Genomic DNA, 7,665 nt, shown 5'->3' with positions numbered 1-7,665 from the left:
GTTAATCGAAAGGGGGAGCAGCTGAAGCTATAAGCAGATCCACAGGGAGTCTGTTAGAGAAAAGGGGGAGTCTATGGTACTGAAGTTGTCAACACTTCATGAAGACTCAGAGAGAGATAGAAAGCTACGAGATTGACTGCAGTAATATCCAAGGGGGATTCTATGAGTGCATAATATCTATCACTTCCTCAATCACGTATCGTAGGTTAATCAGATGATACAAGACTAATGCTGAACAGAAGAATTTTGATGTGTACAAAATGCAACATATGAATTACATCAATAGAGGCATAAAACCAACCTTTTTTTAGTACTAATGTTGGAAAAAACGCGTTTCTTTCTTCCTTTTGAATTTACAGGACCAAATGAGCTTAAAAGAACAAAAGGAACAGATAAGCAGCCAGTAACCAACATAAATACAAGAAGAATGAATAACATGACAGTCCGACCCTCGATAGCATCTCCCAAGACAAAGACAAAGACAAAAACAAGAAAACAAAACTTGACCACGGGGCCGTGCCCAGCCAGGCATGGGCCATAGTCAGACCTCACACAAAAAGGCAAAGACTGCAGAAGCTTCTACGCCCACCACGTGGCCGTGCCCAGCTCACCATGGGGCGTGGTCAACTCTTAGATTTGTAGAATCTTGATAGTAAAACAAAGAGTTGACCACGGGGCCGTGTCCAGAGGCTACGGGGTCGTGTGAGGCCCTCTGCTGACAGATGCAATAAATGAAGGAAGAGAAGAAGCTGGCCATGGGTCGTGCTCAGTGGACACGGGGCCGGGGCTGGGGCACTGTTCTAACTATAAATAGGGATGCTTGATTCACTTCAAAGGTATCCCTTGGCAAACCACTTCTCTCCCACTTTGCCACCACTCCACCACCACTACAACACCAACACCCACCACCATTATCCATCTTTCATCTTTAGAGTGTGTAGTAGTCTCGGGATCCAAGATTGATTGTAAGAGTTCTTGTCAATCAATGGCTAATCTCTTACATCACTTGGTGAAGACAAGTCTTTAATGTATTACTTTTGATTTTTAATCTTTCTGCACTTTTTAATTGGGTATGTATTAATGACTTTAATAACAAGTTTCTTATGTTGAAAGTGAATTTTCTTTACGATTTCTTCCTGATGTCATTGATTTGCTTATTCGTGTCTTTACGGTCTATATAAAGCACATTAACTACTTGGAATGGGGTTAGAAGGGTGGTTTGGTAAAGTTCTTATCTCGTTCAGTGTATAGATCCTGCGAGGACTTGGTCCAAGCTTACTAGGACCCCCTTCAATGCCCCAAAGGTATTGGATGGCGGGGATGCGAATAGCTTGAACCCCTCATATGTAAACTACTATTAAAACATTAAACCGCCTTCTTGGGATTGTATCCTTGCTGACTCAAACCACTTAGCCAAGGGTAATGTCACCTTCAAAAGAGGGGCCTACCACTTTTCACATTAATAACATACTTAATTGTCTTTCAATATTCCAACCCTTTGGGATTGTATCCCTGCTGACTCAAATCACTGGGTTTAGGGTAACGTCACCTTTAAAAGAGGGGCCTACTACTATAACTAAGATAATCTCTTAAAAAGTCCGAAAGTGCGAGACTCATCAAAGGGTGCATTAAAGATGAGTTAGATCCAAGTGATTCTATCTTGTCTATTTGTTTTTCATTTTATTAACTTTTAATTTTTAGATTTATTTTCATGTTTAAAAACTCTTTTCAAAAATTTAGATCGATTAGACATTGACAATAAACCGGTATTAAAAGCTCTTGTGTCCTTGGACGATCTCGATATCTTATCAACACTATACTACGCTCGCGATGGGTGCACTTGCCTTAGTGTGTGTTTAGTGTTAGTACAATATCGTGTTTTATAAATTTAAAACTTGACTAATGCGTAAAATGAACTTAAAATATTAATAAAATCATATTACGCTTAACGCACACCTAGTTTTTGGTGCCGTTTGTCTCACCCCAACCGATGGCGGAAACATCAGGGCATGGCAATGAGCGAAACAAATTGTTCAAGAGAATCCATAACAACTATTAATGTCATTACATTTAACGTTCAACGTCCCATACCATCAAACATATAAAGCAAACAGTCATTACAGATATAGTCTCAAAAACAAATAAACTGTTCCAACAACTCAGATTTTGTTTAGTTTGTTTCTAGACCTCCTACTTCGTTTCATCACAGCCGACATAGCATCCTATCAACTTGTCACATAAGTTAAAATAAAGTCAATACACATAGTGTAAAGGTGAGTACACAAGTTTGCATAGTATATAGTATAGCGAAAGTGTTTACGCATAACCAGCATGTATCACGTAACGGGAGAAGCAAGTAACTACCAAAACTATGTTCACACTTAAATCATGAGACTACGTTGTAGAGTATGCGTGACACATGTCCAGTGGACACGTGAAGTAAAGTAATGTGATCCCTAGCAACCCTCGTCCACGACAGGTGCTGAGTCCAAACTATAGTACTATCGTTGCTAGAGGCGATACCGTGTAACACTGTCTAAGCATAGTAACAAGCATTCATAGATCACGTATAACATGCGGGAGCGGTTAGCGTTAAAAGTGTTTTCGTTGTGTGTTGTTGTGTTTTTGATAGCAAACGTATGTAAGACCCAAAAGTGCGTTAAAGGAAAATGGGTTCGAGTATACTCACAGTATGTGTTTACTAAATAAACACAGTATTGGATTGAAGGGAGCGCGTTGAGATTAGCCTGAGCATAGAACAGTAGCATAAGCGTTGAACAGCGTGTAAACAGTGTGTCGGATGAGATAAGTGTCGAATGGTTAGTCGATCGGATGATCATCCGGACGGATGACCATTCGGATGGTTGGTCATTCGATTAGGTGAGTGTGTTTGGAAATCGTTTTGAAACTTTTGAAGTTTTCGTTGTAGTAAAAATCAAGTCATTCGATCAGATGGTCATCCAGACGGATGGCCATTCGATCGGATGGCTATTCGACTGAGAGTTTGATATTTTTTTGTAGGATCGTGATCTGACCCGCATGAGTCGTTCAGAGGAGTTTTACTCTGTTTCAGGTGCGGAAAACAAGAAACAAAGCTAGAAACAGCTGATTCTTCACTTTAACTACTGATTGTATTGATCTGAAAGCAATTACACTCAGTCTTCACACCGGCAACACTTCGGCGTGGAATACAAGACAACGGATACATGATTTCGCTCAGGACACCTATATATAGGATACAGATTTCGCTCCAAACAACACAGATCCATAGGAGCGAAATCAGCAACTGTGATTTCGGGCGAAATCACATGAAACCTCCCTAGGAGCGAAATCAGCTTCTTAACACACTAAACTCTCCTATTTTCTCGCAAAACGTGCCCTAATCTATAAAATGCAATCTAAGACTCGAAACAAGATGAAGTGGGCAGATGTATGCACCAACAGACTCCCCATCAGATGTTGACGAGTCGTCGAGTCTTTGACAATGCCATGTCTTCACTTCTTCAGTCTTGATCAATCTCTGGGCTTCTCTCTATCTTCATCAACAGACTCCCCTTTAACAATGTGTTGGTATTCCTTTGTTCTTCAGCAACATCTGCTTAAGGATCGTTGTCTGGCTTTTCACAGATCCAAGATTGTCGCCTGGCTTTAACTTTGATCATAGAATCGAAACCTTGCTCAAGCTCTATCCACAGAGTCTTCAGGTATCGAAATCTGCTTCTCTAACTCATAAGCTTTTCAGAATCGACCTGGTTGGCTCTTCAGAAAATTTTCCAAGATCATCACTTGGCTCTTGTTCAGCTCAGGACTCAGGATCGAATATCCTGGCTCAATTTAGCCTGCACAATCTCTACCTCACAGTAAATTTTACACATTTACCAATTTGAATATAAACGTATGCACCAACAACGACTCCCTCTCATAAAAACTTCCTCTTTGATGAACCACTTGTGGATTTTAAAAATACATTTTGATTGATCAAAACACACTCCCCCTCACAACAATGTCATCATATTTAGCACTCGGAATTTTGAAAATCAGCTCTCCAACATCAGTTGTCGAAAATCTTTTTGACTTTTCAAAAGTTTATGCTAAAACACACACAAAATTTTTTGGATTTTCTGAAAGAAAGTAACTGATACCAATTGTAGAATTAAAAGAATACAGAAATAAAATATTTACAAACAATATTTTTGTGAGTTCGTGTAAGAGGATCATATCAGTTTATGAGACATGTCACCAACACCGTTAAGCTACATTTCATTTTAAGTTCTAAACAATTCACCTAGATTGTCAGTATATTGGTCCATTTAATTTTTCACACAAAGTTCAACTGTTTCGAGATACAATGTTAATGTTTTAAACACTTGAACTTATCCGTGTGTCCCACTACTTGAATATACTCCCGTATCCAGATCCCAATATTCAGTCTTACAGGTGAGTATACCACAGATGATATTTGTTCAGGGGTTAGATGCGAAACCGTGAGAACTCAGGTCAGAACTTCCGTTCAGCAGAGAGATGACGGCTCGACTTTTTGGTGTGTCCCCTATAGAGGATCTTTTGATTACAACAGCAGTGACTATCAATTTTATTGTTTCATCGACTTGCTGAGGGCGTAGCTATGTTTCAAGCTTTTGCGAAAAGTATTATCCGGGGACTAGGTCAGTACTTCCATACAGCAGAAGTCCCGGGATAATACCCCAGATATCACTGAGCATAAAGACCTAGTATGTAACGCCTCGTATTTCCATATTTCCATATTTTTATAAAATACGAGTTTGTTTTCTATTTTTAGAAACGCAGTTTAAATCTGATCGAAAAAAAACGGTTAAAAAAAACGGAAAACTACGCATTTTACGCACTTTTAACGCAAACGACGAACGATCGCGTCACACAACGAGTTCCAACGATATTCTGCCTAATTTGACCTTAAGATATTATTCTACGACATTATACGACACTCGGGTTCGAAAACAGGTCTTGAAAAGGGCCGCTTAAAAATGCTAGTAACGGGCTTATGGGCTCTGGGCCCAAGCCCAATTGTTAACCCAACTATATGAACAACTTTTCCTACAAAACCCTCATTTCTCTTTCAAAGCTTCAGCCGACACCTTCTTGTGACTCCCTCCTCTCTGCATCTTGATCTAATAAAAACCCTAATCTCCTACACATAACACCCAACACCTCTCGGTCTCTCACTCAAAATTTCCGGCGGCCGGAGCTGGGTTACCGGCGGCGACAATCTCCTGCGACCACAGACGCCCAAACACCCCCTTCTACCCTTCATCTCCGGCGAACCATCGCACCTCCACAGCCCTCATCTCTGCTGAACGAGCTGCCGGCCACCGTTAGTGGTGGCGGCGCACGGTGAGTGAGAGAGAGAGAGAGAGAGAGCCGCGAGAGAGAGAGAGCCGCAAGAGAGAGAGAGACGCAGAAAGAGAGAGAGACGGTGGACGACGGCGATGCACGGCGACGACCCGGGGAGAACAGCGACGGCGGCGGTGCTCCGGTCAGTTTGTCCTCAGTTCAGTTCCAAGTTCTGTTTTGCTTTTATTCGATTCAGATTTCGATTCAACTGGTCCAGTTTCGGTTCAGGTTAGTCTTAACTCGAGTTTTGGTTCAGGTTCGAGTTGCAAGTTTAATTTGGTTCAACTTCTGGTCTCAGGTTCGAGTTTCAGTCTCGTTCAAGTCTCGGTTCAGACTCGAGACTCTGTTCAATTGGTGTGACTCTGGTTCAGCCGCGGTCCAAATTTCGGTTCGTCTCAGGTCAGGTACGATTATGTTGTATTCGTTTCAGTCGCGACTCAAACCTGGCTCGGGTTCATTAATCTTTTTTTTTCTTTTGTTGTTTGGGTTCGGCTCAAAGTTGATCTCGGCTCAGATTCTAGTGTTCGGTTCACACGGATTCGGGTTCGGTTCAAGAGACGTGATGGGTCAGATTGTAGCTTGGGTTACGGCTTGATGCTCGGGCTTCGGTTCGGTCAGACGTGGTCAAAGCCAGTCAAACCCGGTAAACTGTCGGGTCATTGGGTTAAGCTCGAGACACGAATAAAAGTGGCAAAAAAAAATATAAATGTTACTGCTTTGTACTAATTAATATTTTTATTGTGGAACCGAAACTTAAATAATTTGTATATATATAAACATACTTAGTAGAATCATATGGTTATATTGTTTCGTCCATTGTTTATTGAATTTTGAGAATTTTGACGACAACTTGTGTTGTCGGGATCGTTCGAAAACAGAGGAAACTCTGCCCGTTTTTCGTGAAAATCCGTAAAACGCAACGTGCTAAATTATGAAACAAAACTTATCCGATTCAATTAATTTTGTAACAATAAATATAAACGTATATTTATCTTTTGACAAAACTCCTATAAAATTTTTGATGGACTTAATTTAGAATTACTGTATAAACAATATAAATATACATATATATATATATATATATACACACACACACACATAAGACATCAATAAGTTATACTTTATATTCCACTTCGAATCTTCCGTCGTAATTCCTTTTACTCATGCACCATCGTTGCCCTTATAGGGTTACCTTGGTGTTTCATCCTCCTAATCTCATACACTCGCCAATGATGGATAATCGGAAGACTTAGCAATTATGTGAGTATACTCGATCCCTTTTTGTTTTAAACACTTTTGGGATGCAACATGTATTCTATATCAAAGACACTTGACACTTGAAACTTATTTGAAACATACTCTATCCATTTAAGCATGAAACATGAAACTTGTGATACTTGAGACTTTTATGCTATGTGAACGTTTAATCCCTGTGTGTAGTTCCGCCTTAACAATGGTAGCGCTATAGGGGTAATGCACCTCCCCCATTTGTAGTCGAGGGGTATTGTTAGGAGGAGACATATTAACCTCCCGTGAAACTTTGGGTTAGGTACTTTAACGCATTGGAAACTTGGGCTATCACTTGGACTGCGTAAACTAGCATGGCTGAAACTATTTTATTATGTTCATGTTGGATATGAGTTTTTATTCTAGTATACTATGTAAACAAACTTGTATACTTGCTCTTTGCTTTTGCATTGAAACTCTATTTTAATACATGTTGCAGGTTGATGAAACAAGTTTAGGGTGGCTAGATACACACCTAAATTTATCTATCTTTTGTTGTTATGTTATTTGTTGAAACAATGTTGTTATCTCCTTTTGAATTTGTATGACATTTAGTTTTGAAATGAAATTTGAATTTAATTAAATATTAGCACATAGTGTTATGACGTCTCTAGCAATCTATACACACTTCGTCTCATCCCGATGTTTCCGCCATCGGTTGGGGTGTGACAGATTGGTATCAGAGCCATATCTATAGGGAATTAGGAAAAGTAGGAATGCTTTAACCTAGTCTATAGTTTTAGAGCTTTATTCGTATGTTTTACTTGAAACTACTTGCATGCCACTTTATGTGTTTCTTATTTATTCTCTTTGAGCCTTTTAAACATATATGTCGTTTTATCCTTGTGTACCATACTTGACATGCTATTCCTATGTGTTAATACTAGTTTTATTATGTGTTAATATTTGTTTTAATATTTCATCCTTTATGTGCCATTCTCGTCAAGTTTATACTTGTCTATTTAATGTTCAACGTACGCTCTTCCTCATACATTTTACTCAACTATT

General features: G+C 39.6%; 1 long non-coding RNA gene across 1 annotated transcript; it reads left to right on the top strand.

Moving 5' to 3' along the window:
• The first annotated feature begins 5,104 nt into the window (after positions 1–5,104).
• Positions 5,105–6,042, top strand: LOC110880952. The gene is made up of 3 exons (XR_002559521.2): positions 5,105–5,539; positions 5,627–5,774; positions 5,870–6,042. It is a non-coding gene; the product is annotated as an uncharacterized LOC110880952 (long non-coding RNA).
• The last annotated feature ends 1,623 nt before the right edge of the window (positions 6,043–7,665 follow it).

Source organism: Helianthus annuus, chromosome 12, assembly GCF_002127325.2.
Source record: "Helianthus annuus cultivar XRQ/B chromosome 12, HanXRQr2.0-SUNRISE, whole genome shotgun sequence".
Lineage (NCBI taxonomy): Eukaryota > Viridiplantae > Streptophyta > Magnoliopsida > Asterales > Asteraceae > Helianthus > Helianthus annuus.
The sequence above is the reverse complement of the archived record's forward strand: the minus strand, read 5'-3'. Positions and strand labels throughout refer to the sequence as shown.